The following is a 27,218-nucleotide window of genomic DNA, read 5'->3' as shown; positions in this document are numbered from 1 at the left end:
TCTCACTAAGTAGGATTCTCCTTAGAAAATGATACCAGGAATGGAAGAATGTTAATATTTATGGAGAATGGTGTATGTGTTGTGTGTAAGGTAAATGTTCTAATGATTGGCATACACTAGTGTCTGAAATAAATAGCATGTACATTAATGTTATTATCATTATTACTTTATTGCCTTTTGACAAGCTCATATAGACTGTTGGGTTGCACTTTCCATCTTTGACTAGTTAGTTAATAAAATGATCCAATGTGCTTCAGTGAGGACCTATGCTCTGTCCACAAAGTGGTATATACTAAGAATTCTCCTACAGAAAATCTTAAGAAACAGTACAGGACAACGTTTGGATTTGGAAGTCAGCGGTGTGTTAGTATTCAAGGCTGTTAATCAAATACTTTTTGGCTATTTTGAGTAACTGAATGTCTTTACTCCCTCCACCATTGTTCAATTCCTGTTTCTCAATGGAGCAAATAAGAATGAGATACCTGCAACGCACCAAAAACAGTGATAAACCCTGGGGAATATGGAGCTGAGTACAACATAGTTGCTCTGTGTTTCCAAGAATTGTATATGGAATCTATGGAGCAGAGAGATAATTTGAAAGTGATAGATACTCCTTTGCTCCCCATCCTCACTCACCACTTTACCCAGATGCAATAATGGCAAGAGTTGGGTGGAAATGCAGTCTATACTCTCTACAATGTTAGGCCCACTGTACTCTGAGCCTAAGGGTCATTGGCTTCCCAGGGACACAAATAAAGCAAGTATGGTAGTCCTCTTTTATCAGTGGGGGATAAGTTCTTTTTTTTTTTTTTTTTTTTTTTTTTTTGAGACGGAGTCTCGCTCTGTCACCCAAGCTGGAGTGCACTGGCCGGATCTCAGCTCACTGCAAGCTCTGCCTCCCGGGTTCACGCCATTCCCCTGCCTCAGCCTCCCGAGTAGCTGGGACTACAGGCGCCCGCCACCTCGCCCGGCTAGTTTTTTGTATTTTTTAGTAGAGATGGGGTTTCACCGTGTTAGCCAGGATGGTCTCGATCTCCTGACCTTGTGATCCGCCCGCCTCGGCCTCCCAAAGTGCTGGGATTACAGGCTTGAGCCACCGCGCCCGGCCTGGGGGATAAGTTCTAATACACCCTGTGGATGCCTAAAACCATGGATGATACCAAACTCTAGATATACTAATTTCTGCACACATTTCTTTTTCCTTATTTACAATTTTATGGATAGAATATTTGTTCTTACATTAAATCTTAGCAACCTGACAATGCAATATCTTTTCATTTCTTTATTAGGTAGAGAAATTTTTCTTTTTCACTTAAAGAAAAGGCGTTTTAGCTTCTCTTTGACCTATCTGAATTAGCAGCATCACCATTCTTGGTCTTTGGGCCATTGTTAAGTAAAATAAGGGTGACACTGGAACACAAACACTGCACTACCAATACTTCCACAGTCAGTCTGATATGTGAGAAAGCTCCTAAATGACTAGTGGGACAGGTAGCAAATTCAGCATAAATACATTGGACAAAGGGCTGATTCATATCCCGGGTGGGGCATAACAGGATGGTGTGAGATTTTATTACCCTACTCAGAATGGTGCACGAGTTAAAACTTATGTATTGTTTATGTGTGAAATGTTTCATTTACTATTTGTGGACCACAGTTAGCTGTGGGTAACTGAAAATGTGGAAAGCAAAACTGCAGATAAGGGAGGACTACTGCACAGTCTTCTTTAATTGACTACTTGTTAGCGATCACCTCTATAATCAACAATTTCCTTCAAGCATCTACAGCAGGCTCTCAGACACATGGTGAAGGGCAGAGATTCTAGAGACAGATTGCTAGGGTTTATATCAAATGATGTCACTTTCCCAGGATATGTTTCTGAACAAGTTAATCTTTCTATGCCTCAGTTTCCTCTGATCAGAGTAATAATGACAATACTGTTTTCTGCCTCAGAGTTGCTATGAGAATTAAATGGGCTATTACGAATGAAGTGGTTGGGCCTGTGACTGTCAATAAATCATAGCTGTATATATCAATGTTATTGTAATACTATTGCTATCTCACCAGTGAAACCCAGTGCTGTGACTTCCACAAGAATGTCTCCTAAATTCTTGCTTTTGCTAACTGTCCACATCTTAAACCCTGTCTCCCACTCTCTCTCTCTCTTCCCACTACATCTTGGGCATATCCTGTAATTCTCCCTTGTTTTCTGTTTTCAATACAAATACTTCAATAGCTATAATATTGATAATAATGATAGTTTTACTAGCCACTGGGATGAATGAACTATATCATATGGGTTTCACAGTTTTCTTAGTTGGGTAGTGTCACTATCCACATTTCATTGTTAAGGCTTGTAGATAGAATGAAGCAATAATTCAATCCATCATATGTGTTTGTTCTAAAGTCCTGTCATTAGCTGTGTCACCACCTCCTTTAAGCCCTTATATGTCTAGCCCAGGTGGCCATGAGAATCTCTTGTACGGGCTCACTGCCTCTACTCCCTCCTAGTTTATATAGATAAGTGACATTTTCCAGCAGCAAATCTGACCATGCTACTTTCCAGGTAAAAGCACTTTCATAAGGATTATCAATGAAATAAGGTTTACATTTCAATATGGAACTTAATCAACCCTCATATTTGACTCTGGTTTACTTGTGTAGTCTTCTCTCTTTCAGACCAGTCATGATTCCTAGTCATTGAAATCCATGGAACTTTCAGAATAGACCTTGATGTTGTAACATTCTATGTCTTCATCTATTTAGTTATCTTTGCTGAGTTTGTTCTATGCTATATATCATACCACCTGACTCCCTTTCCCACCTAGAAAATTTTTACTTGGGCTTTGAGGATCAACTTCATTGTCCACCTGTGAACCTTTTGATAACCTTTTCTTTGATGAATGGACCACTTCTTTATTAAAACCTCTAATGTTCTCTTCTTTCTTCTTTTATAAAACCCAGACATCATAACATGTGGGTGGCCTCTCAGTCTCTGTTTAATTATTTGAGGGGAGATATAATTCTGCATTTCTCTTGATATCTTAGCAAAGCATAGAGTTTGGCATATAGCACATGTTTAATAAATATTGCCTAATTGAATTATGTTGATGTAGCAAGATGAGCTAAAACTGTCACCACTGCTATAAGGAGCTGATGAGTTATGTGGAAAACAGAAATCAACTGTTTGGACACAGCACCATTAACACCAAATGACTGAGGGCAGGAAGAAACATGCCATTAGTCAGGGTTGTAAATTTGTAAGAAATAAGATCACTGTCAATTTAGTAGGAAAAACGTGAATTCTCTGTCTAGACTCTATGAAAAAATATTACGCAGACTAAATTAATTCTATTACAAATAAAATAACTCTAATGGTGGAAAATTGTGTTTCCATTCATGTTTTTAGGAGAAAATTTGTTGCTGTACCACATTCAGGGAGAAAGTTTGCTTGCCATATAATTGGGGAAAGCCTAAACAAAGTAAGATTTTATTCAGCACCCTCAGTTTGAGGAGAGGATGACTTAAGGGCCAGATTCAGATTTCCCTTACCTGGTGGAGAGCCAGGACAGGTCCTGAGGGAAGGAAATTAGCTTCCAAGAGGTCAAGAGGAGGTCTAAAAGGTAGGAGAGGCTCAGCCAAATGTTGCATTCAAGTAATCTACTTTGCAAATACCTATAGCCAAGGGTGCAGATTAATTTAAGAAAAGTTACTTAATCCTTCTAAAACAAACAAAATTATTAGAACCTCACTGTGGATTTAGGCCAGTGAAGGAAGCAAAGGAGCTATTCAGGAAGAGTACAATTCTATGATTATTTGATAAGCACCACCTGATAAATTGTAAAGTAAGAGATATATCTGAGTTATTATTTCAGTTTAAGAAACAGAAAAATTGATTTCTTTAAAAGCCTATCATTCTAGAACTTCTAGGGGTAAACTCTGGAGACCATAAAGATATGCATTTGTGTACAAAACATTTTTCCTCTGGGTCACTCACAACACATACAGTGGTGGTTCTGTATCTGACTCTTTGTCCAGAAATACATGAAATCATCTGGAAGTTCCATGGATTTTATAAATTGCATGTTTATAATAGTTAACAATAAAGATAAGAACATATTTTATTTATTGATGGTCTCATATGCCTAACACAATGGTAAGTTCTCCACTATAATATCTGTAAATTATAATATCTATTGACTCACAGTCTATTTAGCTCCAAAGTCTGCAGGTTTTCTTTAGAGTGCCCTTTTAATACTAAAGTATTCTCTGGCAGTACTCATAATATATACAGGACCATCAATGAATAGAAAAAGTATCATTAGATGGATGAAGAAAGTGAGGAAGGAATCAAGTTTATTTGGAACTACACACACACACAAAAGCAAATGAAGGAAAGAAGGAGGATGTTTTAAAATAAAAAAAAAAAGAAAGAAAAGTAACAGATAGATCAAGTTTCAAACTAAGAACCCGGGCTTCTCACCAGATGGTTCCTAAGAATAAAATGCCTGAAACAACCCAGACAGGATTTTCCATAAGGCAAAGTTAGGTCTCCTAAAATTCGCAGCTCAGTAAGTGCAAATGAAATGTAAAAATAGACATTTTTCATAACATCCCCTATGTAATCTTGAACATTTCAAACTTCTGAAGAAAACTAGATAATATTTAGTGGAACCATCAGAATATATGGGCCTGATATGATGCAGCCTGTACTAAAATGGGGGATTTGCTAGTTGGAGCTCACTCTTATTTTCTCTATATGACAACTTTCAGAACCCTCCTCACACTGTCCTTCTCTGTTTCTAGATCCACAGTGCCTTGAAGTCAGAAATAATGGCAAATTATTTTGTCTTCATATTTGAAACTTTTATTCATTTTATCTCTAAAAGTTTCTGTAAAGAGGTCCTCAGAAGAGAAATTCAGCAAAGCTTGGAGGATATTTGAGTTAGATTTACCCAATCTGGAAGGACTTGCGAGTAGAAAAGGAACACAAAAGATAAACAAAAGTAAAAGCTCTTTTTTAAAAAGATAAAACTGAAAAAATTATTTAGCTTGACTAAGAGAAAAGGGCCTCAAATAAATAAAATTAAGAAAGAAAGAGGAAACATTACAACTGATACCACAGAAATACAAAGGATCTTACAGAACTATTATAAGCAATTATATGCCAAAAAATTGGATAGTCTAGAAGATATGGATAAATTCCCAGACACATAAATCCAACCAAGACTGAATCATGAAGAAATATAAACTATTAACAGACCAATAATGAGAGAGGATGATGAACTGGTCATAAAATTTACCATCTTGGAAGCTAATTTCCTTCCCTCAGGACCTGTCCTGGCTCTTCACTAGGTGAGGGAAATCTGAATGTGGCCCTTTCTTAAGTCTTGCAAATTATTCTCCTCAAACTGAAGGATGTTGAATAAAATCTTACTTTGTTTAGGCTTTCCCCAATTTTATGGCAACCAAACTTTCTCCCTGAATGTGATACAGCAACAAATTTTCTCCTAAAATAAAAATTACCAAAGATGGAATTTAAATAAACCAATATGAAGAGTAAAACGCATGCAAAGTACATATTAGTTCTCCAAACCTAGATGTTTTAAATGCTAAGAAACAGGAAAAATACATATCCTCATTAATAATCAAAGAAGTTTGAACTGCAGCAATGTGACATCTCTAGTGATACTTTGGGGCAAGTATCTTTTCTTTTCCATCAAAGAAAAGTCCAGGCTCTAATGGCTTTACTACTAAATTCTACCAAACATTTAGAAAAGAACCAGTATCAATTATCCACAAACTACTCCAAAAGATCCAAGAAGCAGGAATACTTCCAAATTCCTTTTATAAAGCCAGCATTATTCTGATACCAAAGCCAAAGAAGGATATGACAAAAAAAGAAAGAAAACAAAAAACTATAGGCCAATATCCTTGATAAACATTGATGCACAAATCCTCAACAAAATACTAGCAAACCAAATTAATCAACACATTAAAAGATGATTCGCCACTATTGAGTGGAATTTTTCCCTGGAATGCAAGGATGGTTCAACATAGGCAAATCAATCAATGTGATACACAACATTAGCAGAATGAAGAACAAAGCATATGATCATCTCACCAGACACAGAAAAAGCATTTGACAAAATTCAACAACTGTTTATGATAAAAAAGAACTCTTACCAAATTAGGTATAGAAGGAATGTACCTCAACAAAATAATACCCATATGTGGCAAACCCACAGGTAACAACACCATACTCAATGAGGAAAAGTTTGAAGCTTTTCCCCTAGGATTCAGAACAAGACCAGGATGCCCACTCTCACCACTGCTATTCAACAGCTCTGCTTCTTATCAGCCACCATGCCTAAGCCAGTACCCAACACACAGCTTGTGCTTTCTACATTTCTTATTATTTTCTTCCTGCTTCAAATCCGATCTCTACCATTTACTTGCTATATAATTTATTACAAGTTACCTATCACTTTACCTCTCTCTGTCTCAGTTTTCATAACTGAGGGTTTTTTCTCAAAATTAAAATGATTTTATTATTTCAAATATGTTGTATGTGTTCCAGTGGATTGACATAATTTATTTATATTGCACAAGTGAAATTGAATTAGACAAATTTGATTTGGGCATGGGAAAGAACTTCACACATAGGCAAAATTTTAAAATATCACACAAAAAATATTAGAATCTCTGCATTTTAAAAGACAGAAATGCAACAAACAAACAAAACATTTGTGGTACATATGGCAGATAACATACTGAAATTATTAATCTTAAGGAATTTAAATAAACCAATATGAAGAGTAAAACACATGCAAAGGACATATTAGTTCTCAGAACCTACATGTTTTAAATGCTAAGAAACAGGAAAAATATGTATTCTCATTAACAATCAAAGAAGTTTGAATTGAAGCAATATGACATTACTAGTGATACTTTGGGGCAAATATATTTAAGTGTGCTAATGTGCTAATGCCTGAGATGAGAAAAGAATTGTGAAATCACTGCTGATGGAAGTAAGTTTGGTATGTTTCTTTTGTCTCAACTTTTATTTTAACTACTAGGGGCACATCAGTGCTGGATTGGATAAAGAAAATGTGGCATATACACACTATGGAATACTATACAGCCATAAAAAAGAACAAAATCATATCCTTTGCAGCAACCTTCCTTTGCAGCTGGAAGATTATTATCCTCAGCGAAATAATGCAGAAACAGAAAACCAAAGACTGCATGTTCTAACATATCTGAGTTTAAATAATAGTGATAATAACACCTGTCTCACAGAGCTCTTGCCAGTAGTACTTGAAATAACACACAAAAATGCATAGCACAGTGTCCAGCTTTGTGTTGAAAAACAGTGTCATGACTATGACTTAGAAGATATATGCAGTTCAATAAGCCTCTATCCCTGATTCCAAGGAATGAATAATCTAGCTGAAAGAGAAAGTAAATTTAAAATGACTTTATACATTGCAATGAACGTTAAAGTCAGACATGCACATAAAACATTGTTTTTGCCACTTACAAACTGCGTGAAATTAGGAAGTTACTGAACCATCTCTGCATTTCGTGGTCACCATAAGCAAACAGGGCCCATGACACTTATCTTAGAGAGACATTGTAAAGGTTAGAAATATTATAGGTTATTAACTTTGCAAATGAGTGGCATATGGTAGATGTTCATAATAGTAGGTATTCTTGTCATCATCCATTCAAATAATTTGAACTCACAAAAGCAATAATTTATGAATACATGCAACAAATGTCATCAGGAGAGCATAAATAAATACGATGCTATGATAGTACAGGGCAGGAGAGGTGCACTTGGTTAAAGAGAGGACATGAAAAACAGGACAGAATTTCAAGAACTACATAGAACGTGAAAGAACTTCCAAGCAAACCAATGGCTTGAACAAAACCACAGATTTAGAAAAGCTGGCATAGACATAAGTAACAACAGCTTGTTTTTTAACACAGACCACACAGAGTAGAATAATGAAGAGACTGATGTTATGATTTAATAATATTTTTAAAATTACATATGAAGATGCAAGTTAAAACAAAGGCATAACCATGGGGACAATTTCAGACTTTAAAAAGAGTTAAACAATTTAGTGCTTCCATGTCTCTCTGCCTTGGAGCATGCATTCCAAAATGTTAAGCACAGAATAATCTACCACATAGTACCACAAAATGTGTTTGTTGATGGCTGAATGGGTTACTATGCCTATTTTCTTCCAGGCTATTAGGCAAGAGGGACACTGCCTCCCATAGACAGTGTCTGTTTCCTTGCTGGAAGTTCTCCTATTTCAGTACGTGGAGGAGGCCTAAGACTAGACTTGCTCTTGGTGAGTGGCATGATCAATCTTCCCAAGTCTCCCTTGTTCTAAACATCCTACAAAGACCCTTTCTTGTTCACAAGCTTAAATTCAGCCTCAGGAACATGGCAGAAGTGGCCTTTGGTGACCTGGACCCTGAAAGATTTTCAACCCATAACATTGTCTACTTTTCCCTTACCCCTGGGGCTGACACACCGACTTCTTAGCTATTTCTGAAACATGCCATGCTATTTCATGTTTCTTCACTTTTCATGTATCATTTCTTTAAGCTGAAATATTTTACATTATTTTTTGCAAGTTTTAGCATCCAGAATAGCATCCTGCCCATGAGAGTCACACAAAATAATTGTTGAATTGAAATACTTCTTTATCTCTGAACTTGTACACTAATATAATCCAATATCTTTCACCAACTGTGGAAAGATGTACCTGACTGAAAACTAAAAGCCAGGGAATCTCAGTCTTGCCCTCCCCTGAGAAACTCATGTTGCTCATAATATCTATTAAGCTTTCTAAAAAACACTATTATGAGTTTAGTTTCTCTGTGAATTTGTCACTGAGGACACTGAAGCACAGAGTAGTTAAATGACTTACAATGTCAGAGAAATACTGTTAAGCACTAAGACTCAGGTCTGTGAGTGCAAAGTCAGCTTATTACACTCTATTGCCTGACCTGGGAACATGAAGGGCTTTCATGATTGTCATGCAAACTTTTATGTTCTGCAAGACATGGATCAAAAGAGTCTGTCTGTTTAAAAACAGAGCAAATGTTTTTAGTCCTTCAGGTTTCTACATGGTTGAGTACTAAAAAGATAATCAATTTATTCTATTTGGAAGAAAATCATATTAATTTTCTATGTATTAGTATGTTTAGTTTCTGTCCTGAAATATCAATGAGTTTGGTGTATCTAATTGCACTTCAAGTTCACTTAACTTATTATTACTTAATAAATAGTGGATAATTTATTTAACATTTTTAAACACCTACTCTTTGAGAAGCCAAGAGTTAAATACAGTATAGAGAAAAGTATATGAGTGAATTCCATTATTAGGCATATATTTTGTTTAAAGCACTCTCTTTTGGTGTAGCTATATTCAAAATATATAAAATAATGTCTTGATCTTTGAATATTTATAATTTACTTTTGGGAGATAAAAATATTTTCTTTTTATTTAGTTTATATTGCCTTATCAACATTTTAAAGGTTTAGCTTACAAAAGAAATAAAGACAAAAATAAAGAAAATTATCCCTGTACTATTCAACAGAAATATTAAACATAGCTAAATAAATTATGATAAAAATAGTAAAAAATAAATAAAATCAGCGGTGTGTAGTCTACGAAATATTTTCAAAGTTTTCCATAAACTCGTTAGAATCTGGCAACAAATTAAGTTCTAACCTTACTAGTAACCCCTTCAGAAAGGGAAATGCTACATGCTACAATTTTATAGTTTCCATTTCATTAAGAAAAATAGTTGCACAGTAGAAAACAATTATTGCAGAGACAATATCTTTTAATAAATAGAACACAGCAATGCAATGGAAAATCTGTGTCAATTATATTGGAACGGGCTTTTTAATTAAAATTATACAAGAAGGTAGGAAATGGCACCAAGCACAAAGAATGAATACTAATTTTAAAACATTTCACTATGATTCACGTCAGTTCTAAATATTAACGGAAATATAATCCCTTTATCCATTTCTAGAGGAACAGAGGCACTACACAACTGTTTATAAAATCATCTGAAAAATACCATCCTTTTGTGATCACTAGACACCTATATGCCAGGATTGGTGCCAGATATAAAGAAAATGTCCTTTTGTAACTACTGAATTTTAAAGTTTTACCATGACAGATGACTCTGGGACAACTATAACAACAAGAGTTAAAATGAAAAGAGGTGAAGACTTCTGCTTTTAGTCATGAAGAACTGGATAGTATCATATTAATATTCACTAGCACAAGTTGATAAACCAGGTGAAGTTTTTAAAAAGCATGAACTTGAAGCCACCCTAGAGCAACTAAGCCCGTAAGATTGGAAAGAAAAAAGGTCTAAAAAGAAGGGAAATATAGTAAGACAATCCAATGTGTATCAGTTTCCCAAGTGGAAATTTACTAATTCATTAGCAGTAGCTGAGAAGGTGAAAAGTAGAGTAGAATTATGTAAAAACCTGAAAATCTAAGAATAATATTCAGTAATCTAACAGTAATTTAATATTCTGCCAAGATACATTTTGAAGGACAGAATCTTCTACGAAAGAAACCTTAGTAAATGTGTAACCTTTCAAAAGTTGCTTATGTAAAGAAAGCATGATATGAAAATTAAAGAGCCCTTATAAAAAGACTGAATCCCAGCTTCAAGTCTGATAAAACTCAGACTGGATTAAGATGATCTACGCCTACCTCAACTATATGAAAAAAATAAAAATAAGTTCTAAGTGTGGGAATATAACACCACTCAGAGCCTCAAATAGTTTCTGAAGTATTTCATGACATTTAATAGAAAACAGCAGGCATACAGAAACAAAAAATAAAAAAATCTAAAATTAAGAGGAAAAAGTTGACATTAGAAAAAAAAATTCTCGGGAGAATAAAATATTAACTTTATCAGACAAAGAAAGAAAAAATATAATATGTTCAAGTGAATAGATGATTTGATGGACAATGTCAACAGAAAATATAAATCAATGGAAGACAGAAATACACTGAAATTCTAGAATGTAAAATAAAATCATCAAAATTAAGAACTCAATATATGAGATTCACATAAATCAATGCCACTGTGGAGATACTTAATGAACTGACAAATAGGTCAGTATATCAAGACTAAGATATGGAAAGAAAATAAAAAGTAAAAGTTCAGACAAAAAAAAGGGTAAGAGACATATGAGACACAGTCGATGGTCTGCCATATTTGTAATTGGTGTTTCTGAATAACGGAAGAGAGATAAAAGGAGAGAAGAAATATTTAATCACATAAGATTAAAGAACTCTCAAAATCTAATGAAAGATATCAACACACAGACACAAGAAGTTTAAAAAAACTAAGCAGGATAAGTAAAAGGAACAGATGATGGGGATCATAGCAAAACTGCTGAAAACTAAAGAAATGAGAATGTTTTCAAAAGAGCCAATGTTTCCCTTTTTTTTTGTTTTGTTTCGTTTTGCTACATGTTACTTTCAAAGGAGCAACAAGACCTCTGTGCACAAAACTACTTATTAGTATTAAATTAAATTGCAACCTGCAAGAATGGAAGAATTTTTACATTTATGAATGAGAGGGCTCAGTATTTTAAAGGTTCAGTTTTCCCTAATTTGATCTGCCAACTCAATGAAGTTTCATTTAAACGGTAAACGATAAAATAAATGGGCCAAGCAGGCAAAAACAATTCTGAAGAGGAACAGAGCCAGTTAGCACCCACCACCAAACACCTGTCACAGTCATGAAGACAATTTGGTACTGGCATTGGGAGAGACACATATATTAATGGAAAAGAAATAAGAGTTCAGAAATAAACCTACTCTTACGAGACATTTGAAATTACATAGGTAAATAAACACAAATGGGGAAAAATATTCCTTTAATGAATGATGCTGAATCAATTGCTACTTATATGGAAAAAAAAAACTTGGCTCCTACTGTATACTTTAAACAGAAGTTATTCCAAGTGGATTTTAGATAGAAACATGAAAAATAAAGAGAAATGAATTAGGTACAATATATCCTATCAATAGCAGAATCGAGTAAACATTTAAACCTTAGAACATTATGCAGTGTTGTAAATAAATGAACTGCTACCGCATTCAACAGCATCAGTAAGTCTCACCTAAAACGTGTTACTAAATCTAGGGTGGTGATTATACAGGTACGTTTGCTTTGGAAAACACATCATTTTACACTTAAGATCTTTGCATCTCTCTCTCTTTCTCTGTCTCTTACACACACACACACGTGTGTATTAGACTTCATTAAAATATTTATTTAATAATAAATAAAGTATGGGTGAAATTCTGTGCATATTTACTCCTATTGGCTCCTACTCAAGGTACACTGCCCCCTCTGCACCCTTTGTATTCTACTGGGGTATCTCTTAGTATGGGATAGCATTGGTTCTCCTTAAAATCATGCAATATGGAAGACCAGCATTTGCTCCAGCTTTACACAAAAATAATATATATTTTTTTCTTTTCAAGACAGAGTCTCACTCTGATATCCAGGCTGAAGTGCAGTAGGGCTATCTCAGCTCACTGAAGCCCCTGCCTCCCACATTCAAGTGAAACTTCGACCTCAGCATCCCAAGTAGCTGGGATTACAGGCTCCCACCACCAAGCCCAACTAATTTTTGTATTGTTAGTAGATATGGGGTTTCACCATGTTGGCCAGGCTTGTCTTGAATTCCTGGCCTCAAGTGATCCACCCACCGTGGCCGCCCAGAGTGTTGGAATTATAGGTGTGAACCACTGCTCCTGGACAAAAATAATATTTTCTTCATGTCCCTGATTTGAAAAATGTTGGCAAACACTCCCCTACTACTATAAGTTTATTAAGGCAGAACCTTGCTTATTCTTCTATTTTTAGCTTTTAGAACATCACTATCCCTTAGTATTCATTAAATGTAGCAATAATTTATTTAAATAAAGGAAGAAACTAAGTTATAGAAATCATAAGACTTTCAGTTACATGTATATAAACATTTATTAAGGGGAAAAGGTAATTTATAATCTGAGAGACCTAAGCCTGGCTGCTGGCTCCCAGAAAAACGAAATCCAGTAGCTAAAATAGCAAGCAGGGGTTTGTTTCTTTCTACTTCTCTGAATTCTGTTTAGCTGAGCTTGATTTTGTTTGGGCAGACTACTCCCATATGTCAGATAAAAGAGTGAATGGCAAGCCAGGACTCACATTTTTCCAGTGTAACAATCCTAGTGGACAAAGCCTTCCTGCCTTAATAATTAAAGCAGAAAATATCTGGGAAGGGATCTAATTGGATCAAGGATCTATTTTGGGACCAATCACTGTTGAGAGACAGAATGAAGACCTTGATTAAATGGCTGGGGACATTCCTTTAGTTGGAGGTGGAGCGGGTAGGATTGGCTCCTTTTGAACCACATAGAAACAGGGTTACACACAAAGTAAATCACAAGTATTACTTTAACTAAACATGAATAAGTGTTATCTGCATTCATTGACACAGAATGAAACCTGAGAGAATCACATCAAGAGAAAATATTCAGAAGTTGAGGGGTTGTAGGGAGGTAGAAAGGGAGGCTGTGGAAGAGAAGAGAAATATTAAATTAGAGAAGGAAAACTAATAATCTGTGTGTCTGTTAATGGGAATATCCTTCTAAATCTTGCCATTGTTTATCTTTCCCTAAGGAAATGGGATGATTGAGAATAAGAAAAGCTTTGCCTTACTCCCCTACATTCACAAGTCATGACCATAATATTCTTTTTTAAAACAATGTTAAGTGCTTTACATTTTATTATTCTCTTTAAATATAATGAAGTTTGAGTTTCCTTGAATATTTTAAAGGCTATTTCCAGAAAACATCATAAAAATCTGTGGCTAGAACTTCTCCTTCTGTGAAGATGGAGGAAATGTAATGTTGTCTATCCCTCCTGTTAAGTACAACTAAAAACTCTGGATATCATATTTAAAATAAACATTAATTCCAAAGTTAGAGAGACAAAGATATAGCAGCTAAGGTTTGGGGACTCAAGAAGTGACACAGTGGAGAGTGCCCTGAAATTGCTTTTTACCTCACATATTTGAGACTTGGAATTGAAGAAGCTAGCCACCCAGAAACACCAAAAGCACACACAAAAGAAGGAAAGAACGAGAAAAAGCCTGTTGTCTTCAGCTAGAGGACCAGAGAAGGCAGTCTAGCAAGACAGAAAAGTTTTAGATAACAACCTCGTTAGTCCAGCCAAACACACCTAAAATAACTGTACCCACCTTCACTCGTATCAACAAAGACCCGGGCGGGGCTTAGACTTCCACATTTCCCAGGCAAAACTGAGCATCAACTTAACTTTAAAGCCCACTCAACAATTAAGTCAAAATGAACTACAGAACTAAATTTACAACATGAAACTAAAACTTTTAGAAAAACACGTGGAGAAAACCCTCAAAAAGTTCTTAGACAACACCAAACTCATGATCCATACAAGAAAAAAAACTAATGAATTAATTTCATCAAAATGAAAAAAATGTTAGCTCTGCGAAATACCTTATTTGGAAGAGACGAAGACAAACTACAGACTGGGAGAAAATATTTGCAAACCACATATCTGTAGTATCTCACCCGATTTTAAAAAATTCTCAAAACCCAACAGTAAAAACAAAACAAAGAAAAAACATTTCAATTTAAAAATGGACACAAAATATAAGCAGCTATTTCCCTGAAGAATGCCCAAGAAGAAGTAGACAAGATTGGTTTTCATTTGTTTTTTAAATTGTGTTACTGTGATAAATAAGCTATGACTACATTTATTATAAAACAGATTAGTCTCAGGAGGTTGTAATGAAGTAAAAGTCAAAGAACTGTTTTTCTGATACATCTCTCCTTTGGGTTTTTAGCATTAAAAGCCTATTCTAAGTATATCTCTATTTTAAAATGCTGTCTCATGAACCATAGTTACATACACTCTTGAAAATGTAAATCACTATTTCAAACTCTATGAAAGGCATCCATTTACTAATACAGGTCAAAACATGTCTCATTATTTTAATACACAATTTTTATCAATCAGAAACATCTTTTATTTATGTTTACTTTTCTTTCAGTGAAATAGAATTTTTGTTTGGCCTCCCACAAATTAATGTTTTGAGAGAGTGGAATATAGTCTAAAATGTGAAAAAAAAATCAACAGTACATAGAGGCTCATAGATGAGGTTGATTTTAATTATTTTTATGTTAAAATATATGCATCAGCATATTTTAATTAATATCTTTTTTGTACAAACATTATTCATATAGTTTAAGTTTTAAAATTTAAAAAAATGTCTTTGTCTTGGATATGGAAACTGGATTCTACTTTCAATATATCTGCATTTATCGAGTCAGTCTATAGATCCCTGTTTTTTTTTGTTTTTTTTTTTTAAACCTGGAACACTTAGATGGCCATTTAAAAAAATACTTTCCTTCTTAATTGTCTTCTCTCTACAAAATTTTTAACAAATTTAATGGGAAAACTTTTGAGTATTAACCACATCATATCTCTCACCTCTTGCTTAAAAAACTGTCTAGTGATTTCTTGTTACAAAGAAAATAAAACCTAAACCTCTGACAATGGTGTTCTGCTCAATATCACTGGCTCCCTGCCTGCCCCTCTGATCTGTCATCAACCCCAACCACTCTCCTAGATCCTCTACACAAGGACTTTGTATTGCTGTCCTTCTGCCTCATATGTCCTTTTCCCTAATCTTCTCATATTTGGGCTTCTCTGACTTTTACAGCTCAACTGAAATATTACTTTTTCAGATATACCTTTACCATGCACATCCTAGTTGAAACCCTGATCTTCACGCCCCATCAACATACTCCACTTCATACTGTCAAATGACTCTACTCAATTGTGTGTGTGTTTGTTTATTTTTTACAGCATTACTGCATTTTATATAATCTCATTTATGTACTAGCTTATTTTTCATTTTTTCCAATCTGACTCCTCTCTCGAGAATATATGCTTAATCAAGATCAGGGCAAAACTTGGTCTTTTTGGCCACTTCATTTTTATTACCTAGAACAGGGCTGGGATACCAGGAATAGAGGATGTGTGTGTTGAATGCATAAATGAATAAATGCATCACTAGGTAATTATTATACAATTTTAAAAGCCACCGCTTACATAACTTAGACGAGTTATGTAACCTCTGTGAGATTTTTTTTTCCTGTCTAAATTGGGTGGTATAAAACATTTCTCAGAAACTCATAATATTAATTTCATATTTTAAATTCTAGAAACTACACTTATGATAGTTCTTTCCTGCCTTTCTTCCTAAAATCCCCAGAGCTGGATTATTTTTTAATTTCTATTTTTTTACTTCAATAGCTTCTGGGGGAATAGGTGGTGTTTTGTTACATGAATACGTGATATAGTGCTGATTTCTGAGACTTTGGTGCACCCATCACCCAAGCAGTGTACACTGCACCCACCGTGAAGCCTTTTATCCCTTACTGGCCCTCCACTCTTTCCCTCCAAGTCTATTGTATTATTCTTATGTCTTTATGTTCTCATAGCTCAACTCTCATTTATGAGTGAGCACATATGATGTTTGAAATTGGAGACCATTATTTTAAGTGAAGTAACTCAGGAATGGAGAGCCAAGCATAGCCGGATCTTAAGAAAAGTGAGAAAAAGGAGGAAGAAGAGGAAAAGGGAGCGGGGAAGGGAACAAGTAGCAGAACGATTGGAGGGAAACAGACAAGAAAAAGAAGAGAGGAGGAGAACAACAGGGAAAGAGAGAGAGAGAGAAAAAAGGAAATCCTAAAATGCTAAAACTTGAAGAACAAACCTAAATATAGTCAGATCACTGGGCATGTAAATGTTAATTCATTTATTCAACAATGTAGCGTCAAATTAGGGGTGCTACCAAGGTTATGCCAGAGTTTTCACAAAACTTGGCAGATGTACTCTTATAAATCACGAGGTGTTTTTAATAAAAAGAGTTATTTTGAGGGGCAGGTTAGGTGATTTTAAAAACACAAAGGAACAATAAATTGCTTATTTGGGAAACTCTGGCACCCCAGATATTGGTACCAAATATTGGTATATGCTGGCTTTTCACCATATAAATCCACAGAAATCAAGATACAGCAGGTATTATGAGTGCCAAATTTTACAGAGGGTCAACATAGCTAGGGGTCCATATAAGCTGGAGGTTGATTTTGGTTTCATGTTGACAGAAAAATAAATTAGTGGTAAACTAAAGATGATGGAAACCTTTCAGACCCCAGATACAACCTGTGTCAAATTTACTGCGTGAAACACAAACTCCAGAATCTCTCTATCAAATCTGCACCCCATGCGACTCCTTTCCAGCTATAACTTTTTGGAGAAGGATCACATTAGAATAGGCTGCTGCTAGATTTACCTGAGCTTAACATTTATTTGGAAATATTGATTACTCAAAATCTGAGTAGACGGTCAGTATGATTGTCTGAGGTTAATTTTATCTGCAAATAATCATGGCCAACGATGTCACAACAGATATTTTAAACATGATAATGTTTGCTCCTTAGCCATGAGCCTTTCTGGTTGGTTCATTCCTTCTTTGTATGTATTTTTTTCTTTTATGGTATAAGAACATTTGGAAAAATAACCTCAAATGAAAAACAAACTTATTTAGTACAGTTAACCCCAAAATCTAGCAAGAAGTATTAAAAGAATATTGGATTTTTTGAAAAAGATTCTGGTACACATGTTTAACCTTGACTATACTGTATTTGATCAATGTTTTGCAGTGATCCCTTATGATTGTTTAAATTTTCTATGTAAAAACAATTGTTTGATTTTCAAGCACACAGGCTCCAAATAACACTCTATGAACTAAGAATACACGGTACAAGCACACAGCAAATTCCTTAGCATTGTGATGTTTCCTATATTGTCCTGCAGAGTGGCATATTCTAATTTGAGTTTATTTCTTCTTGTATGACATGTGTATTCCATTTGCTTGATATAATCCTGACTTACACTCCTTGTCCATATGTATTTATTAATAGCTCCTCTTTTTACTATGAAAAAGTCTGAATATGAAAGGTAAAGGATATTTACCTTTCTCTTGGTCAGACTTTACTAACTGTATCAAGAAGGAAGTGGCACACACCACCATTCTAAAGGTAGCCTATAATTGTGCCTAAGACTCTAGCCTTGACCATTGCAAGATCTGAGTCTAGAGATAAAGCAAACAATAGTTAGATAAAATCATTTGTCATTGCGGAACAACAGTCACAGGCTTTTCAGATGGCAGTGGACAGACTGTTCTGGCAGCTAAACCCCCTCCACTGAGCTGATGCCACATTTCAGATTCTCGTATAACAACATTCTATTTCTGATACTGAATTATATATTAGTTAGTGATTAAGTTTAGCTACATTTAATAGACTATCCAATGAATAATGGCTTACACAAAGATGGGGTAATGTTTACAAGTATCAAAAGAGGCAGAGCAAGCAATATTATCATTCCACTCTAATACAGCAATTTTCTAAGTATTCATGTGAACACAGGAATCTCCAAGACCCTGATGGATGTTCAATGTCTACACCATTTATACAATAATACCATAATTGTTACTTGCCTTTTTGCAATGTGTGGACACTTGCATTAATGACACAAAAGAGATAGTAGTGAAAACTGTTGGCATTTTAGTACAAATCAAGGCAATGGAATCTTCTATTCTAGTAGACATTTATCTCTTCATTGTCACACAATCGAAGGCAAAAAGTCTGTTTCACTTTAAAATGCCTTTGATGAGGCAATAAAGGTACTACCTTTGTCAAATTTTGAGTTGAATCCATATATTTTTAATATTTTATGTGACAAAATGGGAGGATATATAAAGCATTTGGGATTCATACCTAAGTGAAATACTTGCCTCAAAAACAAAAACACTTGTGCTTGTTTGAGTTGTAAGCAGATGAGCTGCTTTTTTCATGAAATACTATTTTTACTTGAAATATAGGACTGAGAGACAAACTAGCTATTTTCAAAAAAGTGTATGGCAGGTGTTTTTTCAATAATAAACTAAGTGCATTTGTCTCTTCAAATAAAACACTTGACATCACGTATTGTCAATCATAATATATGAGGTTACAAATGAAAACTGGAATTTTGGAGAAGTTGTTATCTCCCAATGTGAGATTGGCTATTTTTCAAAAGTTAAAGACTTTCTTATTAAAATACTGGTGATATTAACAAATGGATTTTGTATGTTTTATAATTAAATAGGCTAGCAGTTGGAAAGTCTGCATAAATCAGTGAGCTAATATTTTTAAATAATTAGTGCATGATGTTACAAAATCATGCATGGGTAAAAGATCCACTCAAAGTGTAAGATGGATCAGTAGATATTTATGTAACCCAGTAAAGAATATTTTATATGAATTTTAAATTCCACATTGAAACTCACCTATAAGAAACTTAACACTTATCGATTTGGTTTATTATCAGAGAAGAAAACCCACAATCATCTTAAAAGGTTATTAAAGTACACTTTCTTTCTCAACTAGTTATGCCTTTTCCGTGCAGGAACAGATTTTTCCTGTATACTTAAATTTTTAGAAAGCTCATAACAGATTGATGCAGAAGTAGATATGAAAATCAAGCTGTCTACTTTTGCACCAGGCCTTACGGTCTTTTTTATAAAAGTAAAGTAATGCCATTTTTGTCTCAAAATACATTGGTTTTTGAAAAATATAAACATGAAAAATACATTTTGAAAAATATAAACAAATATATGCAATTCAAGTTAAACTACAATGTGATTAATATAGTGTTTTTTTTAAAAAGGAACTATTGTGACTCAAGCCTGTAATCCCAGCACTTTGGGAGGCTGAGGCGGGCAGATCACGAGGTCGGGAGACCAAGACCATCTTGGCTTACACGGTAAAACTCCGTCTCTACTAAAAATACAAAAAAATTAGCAGGGCATGTTGGCAGTTGCCTGTAGTCTCAGCTACTCGGGAGGCTGAGGCAGGAGAATGGTGTGAACCTGGGAGGTGGAGATTGCAGTGAGCCGAGATCATGCCACTGAACTCCAGCCTGGGCAGCAGAGCAAGACCCCATCAAAGAAAAAAAAAAAAGGAACTAAATATTTAACTTTTTCTTAATTTTAATTTTAACGTGCTAATTTTCAACTGATATAACTTATATAATCATAAACTGTCTTGGGTATTCAGTAAAGAAATTTTGGACCAAAATATTTGAGGAACACTATTCTACTCTAAGGCACATGGTTACAATTTAAAACATATGACCTTATTGTTTCTAGGAATACACAATTAATGAATCACTGAAACAAAAATGATTAAATGAGAAAAACGATACTTAGATATGTATTGCTACATCCTTATTTAATATACACGAAGATAGAAGACTAAACAACCACCACCGAAATAAGTCAGGCATACATATATGGAGAGAGACAAAGAGACAGAGATTTCTTAGAAGAATTATGGAGCAGAAGAAGCCGCATGAGCTGTCATCTGCAAGCTGGAAAACCAGAAAAGCCTGTATTGTAATTCAGTCTGAGTCTGAAGGCCTAAGAACCAGGTTTTAAAAATTTGTCAAAAGTGAAGCATGTTAAGGGATTCAGGAAAGGGATCCTCAGATTTGCCCAGTTTCCCAGAAGTATATTTTTAAAAGTTAGAGAAAGAAAAAGTTGTGGCACAATATCATATCTATATTGCCTATATGCAACAGCTTTGCAAAAATTAATATAGGGCGTCAAAAAGGTTTTAAAAACACTTATACTTTCTGACTCAGTAATCTCAGTGGTAAGATACCAACATGCTCCAAATATGACTTGGTAATAAATCCAAACTCCAACAAACCTAAAAACATGTAAAACTTCATCATAATATTATTTATAATAGAGAGACCCTGGAAACAATGATATATCTAAGAATACCATGATAAGTGTGCACAACGGGATGTTCTATAGCCAGAAAAATAACATTTGTAAGGTGACTTTTATACAGAAAAACATTTATTAAGTACAAAGCAGCCATACCTAAGGTATTAGTTACGGTTCTCTAGAGGGACAGAACTGCGTCTGAAGGCGGAAAAACCAGGAGCATTGATGGCCGAGGGTAGGAAAAAATGAATGCCCTGTCTCAAGCAGAGAGAGTAAATTGGCCCTTCATCTACGTTTTTGTCTTATCTTTGCCCTCAATGGATTGAATGATGTCCACTTACTTTGGAGAGAATCATCTTTATTCAGTCTACTGATTCAAATACTAATCTCATTTGAAATGCCCTCATAGACTTATCCAGAAATCATGTTGCACCAGCTATTTGGGTATTGTTGACAAAAAAAAAGTCAACCTCTGTAAAATATTTTAAGAGGTTTATTCGGAGCCAAAGATGAGTGACCATGACCCTGGACAGAGCCCTCAGGAAGTCCTGAGAACATGTGCCCAAGGTGATCAGGGTGCGGCTTGGTTTTATACATTTTAGGGAGGCATGAGACATCAATGAAATACATTGAAGAAATACATTGGTTCACTTCAGAAAGGCAGAACCACTCAAAGTGGGGGACTTCCAGGCAATACGTAAATTTAAACATTTTCTGATTGGCAATTGGCTGTGTTTGTTTAAAGTCCTGGGATCAATAGAAAGGAAATGTCCAGGTTAAGGTAAAAGATTGTGGAGACCAGGATTCTTTTGAAGTCTTATAGTGGCCGCCTGTAGAGACAATGGATGAAAAATGTTTCCTCTTTACACCTTTAGAAGGCACCAGACTCTTAATATTTTTAGGATTGGGGGTGGGGGGGGAGCCTGGAAGAAAAAGATCTAGCTATGTTAATAGAGGTTCTTTACAGAGGTACATTTTCCCTCATAAAGGACAGCTTTGCAAGACCATTTCAGAATATAGCAAGGAAACATGTTTTGGGCTAAAATATTTTGACTTTCTTCTTTGTCACATAATGTTATGCCAGAGTCAGATTGAAAAGTAAGATATGCTACATATAGGATTAAATAAAAAACATGTGATGAGAATTTATGGTTTGTAGGGCATGACTCCCCAGACCTCTTAGATAGGAATTTGGGCAAGATTAAAAAAAATAAGAGCTTAGTCCTCAGTATCCCTCAGCCCAGTAAAGTTGACACATAAAATGAATTATCACAGTATCTTAAAATGTTTTAATAACATGGGGAAAAAATAAATGAGGAGAAAAATAATATCATGTGTCAACAAAAGGAGGATTGCAACAGGAGATGATCAGGCTTCATCTCATTGAGAAGATGGCATTTCAGCAAAAGTGTGGAGAGGATGAGGAAGAAAACTACATAGCTATCTAGAGGCAGTATTAATTCACTTGACATATTACAAAATGGCTTAGTAGCTCAGAATGAGGAGTAGTAAAAAATGAGGCCAGAGAAATAATGAATAAGCTTGATAGATTATATAGGACATTTTAGAAACCTCTAAAAATATTAGCTTTTGCTTTGCACAAAAAGAGATGCAGTGGTAGGTTTCCAACAACAACAAAATCCCCTTAAAAAATTATTTGAATGTTATGTCAATAATAGACCGTGGAAATTCTGGAATATAGGAAAAATAGATACCAGTTAGGAAGTGTTATAGTAATTTAGAAGAGACGTGATGGTATAAACCAAAAAGTATCTGAGACAGGTCTCAATCAAATTAGGAGTTTATTTTGCCAAGGTTAAGGACATGCCTGTGACAAAGTGTCAGATGACCCTGAGAATGTGCACTCAAAGTGGTTGGGCTAGAGCTTGGTTTCATACATTTTAGGAGGACTTAAGACATCAATGAATACGTGTACATTTGTTCAGTCCAGAAATGCAAGACAACTCAAAATGGGGTGGGAGTGGCTGGGGGTGGAGAGCTTCCAGGTCATAGGTCGATTCAAAGATTTATCTGATTGTCAATTGCTTGAAAGAGGTGACTAAAGACCTAGAATCAATAGAAGGGAGTGTCTGGGTTAAGATAAGGGGTTACAGAGATAAAGGTTTTTATTATGCTGATGAAGTATCCAGGTAGCAGGCTTCAGAGGGAATATAGTGTAAACATTTTTTATCAGACTTAAAAACCTGCGAGTGGCTGGGTGTGGCGGCTCGTGCCTGTAATCCTAACACTTTGGGAGGCTGAATCGGGTGGATCACAAGGTCAGGAGTTCAAGAGCAGCCTGACCAACGTGTTGAAGCCCTGTCTACTAAAAATACAAAAATTAGCTGGGTGTGGTGGCATGTGCCTGTAGTCCCAGCTACTCAGGAGGCTGGGGCAGGAGAATCACTTGAACCCGGGAGGCAGAGGTTGCAGTGAGCTGAGATTGTGCCACTGCACTCCAGCCTGGGCAACAGAGCAAGACTCCATTTCAAAAAAAAAAAAAAAAAAAAATGCCAGACTCAGTTAATTCTCTTCTGCATCATTAAAAAATACCTATGAAGCAAAGGGGATTCTCCAGAGATCGTAGATTTTTTTCCACAAGAACCAACTTTGCAGGATTATTTCAAAAGATGTCAAAAAATATATTTTGGGGTAAAATATTTTTATTTCTTCTAGGACCCACTACCTGTCATGTTGGTATATTATTGCTACAAACAGTCTAATTTGTTAATCTTAAGGTTTCTGTTTTAATGTTAAATGCTAGTCAACTGTGCCTGAAGTCCAAAGGGAAGAGAGTATAATGAGGTATTTCTGACCCCCATTTCCCATCATGCCTAAACTACTTTTTCAGGTTAACTTATGAATGTCCTTAGCCAAGAAGAGGGGTTCATGCAATTGGGTGGGAGACTTGGAATTTCATTTTTGGTATACAATGATGACATTATAATAGCAGTAGAGTTGACTAGAAATAAATAGTGAGGAGCAAAAATGGTTACAAGCATTAAGCGTAGGGTTTGTAAGAAAAAGAAGACACATTGGCAATTTGAATGATGTAATCATTTGAGTGACCATGTGATATAGTTTGGCCGTGTCCCCACCCAAATCTGAACTTGAATTGTATCTCCCAGAATTCCCATGTGTTGTGGGAAGGACCCAGTGGGAGGTAATTGAATCATGGGGCTGATCTTTCCAGTGCTATTCTTATGATAGTGAATAAGTTTCATGAGATCTGATGGGCTTATCAGGGGTTTTTGCTTTTGCTTTTTCCTCATTTTCTCTTGCTGCCACCATGTAAGAAGTACCTTTCACCTCCTGCTGTGATTCTGAGTCCTCCCCAGCCATGTGGAGCTGGGAGTCCAGTTAAACCTCTTTTTCTTCCCAGTCTCTGGTATGTCTTTATTGGCATCATGAAAACAGACTAATAAACCATGGGAAAATGGGAAGATTGTATTGCATTTGTTGAGTTGGTGAATACTATATGTGAAAAGAATGAATCTGGAATTTAGTTTTGGGCATATTGAGTTTTAAGTGTCTGTTAAGTGAAGATTTGAAGATATTGGCAGTTCTGTGGTCAATTCAAGGGCAAAAATAGAAATTTCAGATAATCAGCATATATACATATAGTTTCTTGAAAGTGTGATACCAGGGAAATCATAGAAATGAAACTCACAGAAGACTAGATGTTCAAGGTATAGTGCCTTGGGGCTCTCCAAAATTCAAAATTCACTGTAAACAAAATAAACCACTGAAAGAAATAAAGTAATTTCAAGTATGCCAAACTGAAAAGTAGATGAATATGGTGTCTCGCAAGTCAAATGATAAAAGAATTTTAACAAGCAAAAGGTAATCAGCTGTGTCAAACGATGTTGATAAGTCAACTTAGATTAGAATTTACGATAGTCCTTGTATTTAGAAAGGGGAAGGTAACTGAGTTGTTTCGGTGGAGTGGTCTGAAGCGTGAATGATATAGATTTAGAGGATATAGTAGCAAAAGAGTGAATGATATAGATTTAAGAGGATATAGTAGCAAAAGAGCAGAAAACAGATCACCTTTACATACGTTTTGAAAATGTTTTTCTGTGAACTGGGTAGGCAAAAGACAAACGGAGGGACAAAGGTAATGACAAGATAAGGAAAATTATCTTATAATAGAAGAACAGCATCATCAGATACCATTTATATCCTGTCTCAGAAACCCTCAGTCTTACCTATCTCTGGGGACCCTGGCTGCTTGCTTTGCCCAGTGGCCATACAGATTAACATTACACAGATACCACCCAGCTGTGCCACAAGGAACATCTCAAGTAGTTTTGCTGCGTAAGATTTCCCTTTAGATTTCCAATTCTATGGTTACTTCGGATTCAGAAAGCACAACATATGCAAAAACTTATTTGGCTTCTTTTGTTGAAGGTGATAGAACACTGAAGTTCAGAGAATATTTGTGAGATGAACTTTGACTATGGTAGAATATGAAATCTTTACTGCTTATCAGATGAACTATTTGGGGAGTGTTATCACCCAACTGTTTTACAGTGAGTTAAATTATTCTGTACACATTCACTGTACTTAATTTCTGTAGTATGCAAATACGTAGTGAGATAGATGTACTTAGCATCTGACAGAATCATCTTTTATTTATTTATCTTCACTGTAAGAACCATTATAGTAGGATACGTAAAGTAGTCCCCGAAACAGCTCTCCTCCACTCTGTATAGTAAACCAGAAACAAAAATACATCGGAAGAGAAATTTAAAAGATTAGCACCATCCTCAAAAAATGGAAAGATAAATGATGTCATTTTCTCATTTAATTTCCTCATCTAGACTCTGAAAATAATAATTAATAATAATAAAATTAGATGGTTCCTGACAAATATTTATGGAATATTCAAAAATTAATCCAGTAGTAGTAGCATTAATTGCAGTTCCATGGTTAAATGTGCTTTCACTTTGTAATAGATCAACACTGCTTCTCATGCTTACTATACAGCTAATGCTCTCAAGCCCCATTGGTTGAGAAAGTAAAAATGCTTTGCCTTTTCAGAGCAAAGAGAGCAGTACCCCTTAACGGTCTTGCTACAGAACTGTGTCAAATTTCTTGTTCTCTATCATAATGCAGTCCTCTGGGACTTTATGCAGAATGTAAAACTGGTCCGGTATATTGAAGGCAATAGGCCAATTGAACCTACTAATCAAAAAGTGTCAGAGACCCTAGACCTTTTCAGGAAGACACACATGCACCATAGGGTGAAAGATAAGCCACTCAAAGATTATGAACCTTATCACAGTAATGAACTTTTCTGGAGCATGCTGGCTGGCACAGCCTAAGATAAAGAGCAATATGGTATATCTCATACCTTCTAACAATAAAATGGGACACAGCTATTCGTGGTCATCTTTCTATGCGGAGGCAGCATACATCAGATTTAGTAATACTTCTACCAAGTAACTTAGTGGTTTCACAGCTGCATTTTGGGCCCAGCACTAGAACAATGTGTTCTGGTCCACATTTATGATCACATTTTAACTCTTCTAACATTTGGGAAAACTGACCAAGGAACCTGGTGAAGCTAGAAGTCTTCAGGGTGAATAAGTATTCCACATGGAATCTCTGGCAAGTCCTGACATGAAAGCCACACAAAGTTGCACAGATTTCTGAGGTAAGCCCATTCTTTCTCCTAGAAATAACTAGCATCTCTTTTAAAAGAATCAGCACAGACTGAAATTTGGAAAATGTAGCTCCAATCTGACTGGAACCTGCCCTAGAACTGCATATTGTCAAATCTCCTAAGTCATAAATCAGAGCAGGCACAGCAATTATTTTACAGTGGCAATATACCTTGAGGATAGAGCCAGAGACAAACATATGGTACAACTAAACACACAAACAAATGGCTCAGAATCTCACATTTCCTCTCTTGGTTCCACAGACGCTTCTCTCTCCACTGAAACCTCTGTCTTTGTGGGGTTTCTATACAACCAGCTGACAGATTAGAAAAGAACTCAGGCTTACCTGGTTAACAAATAGATTGGCAATCTATATCGGCACTAGCTAAAAATGAGCTCCTGCCACATTATAACCCACTCAGGAGCAGTACCCAAAGAGAGCAGTGATGAGAGCCCCTCCAGATACGCAGAGTTATGAGCAGTACATGGGATCCTTCACTAATTACAGGAGTAATGGCCAGATGCCAAGATATACAATTATTCCTGGGAAGTTGCAAGGGGTCTTGGTCATCATTTAGGTCACTGCAAGAACAAAACTGGAAGTTTGA

At 35.5% G+C, this 27,218-nt stretch overlaps 1 long non-coding RNA gene across 1 annotated transcript in view; it reads right to left on the bottom strand.

Moving 5' to 3' along the window:
• The window catches only part of LOC117079242, a 372,831-nt gene extending 345,845 nt beyond the window's left edge, over positions 1–26,986 (bottom strand). The window contains exons 1-2 of the long non-coding RNA XR_004435333.1: positions 26,957–26,986; positions 20,842–20,921 (exon numbers count right to left, since the gene is read on the bottom strand). This is a non-coding gene — a long non-coding RNA (uncharacterized LOC117079242). The remainder of the gene's footprint in view (positions 1–20,841; positions 20,922–26,956) is intronic.
• Between the last annotated feature and the right edge of the window lie 232 nt (positions 26,987–27,218).

The sequence above is a fragment of the Trachypithecus francoisi genome, unplaced genomic scaffold, assembly GCF_009764315.1.
Source record: "Trachypithecus francoisi isolate TF-2019V2 unplaced genomic scaffold, Tfra_2.0 Lachesis_group7, whole genome shotgun sequence".
Lineage (NCBI taxonomy): Eukaryota > Metazoa > Chordata > Mammalia > Primates > Cercopithecidae > Trachypithecus > Trachypithecus francoisi.
This window is presented reverse-complemented; position numbering and strand designations above follow the sequence as displayed.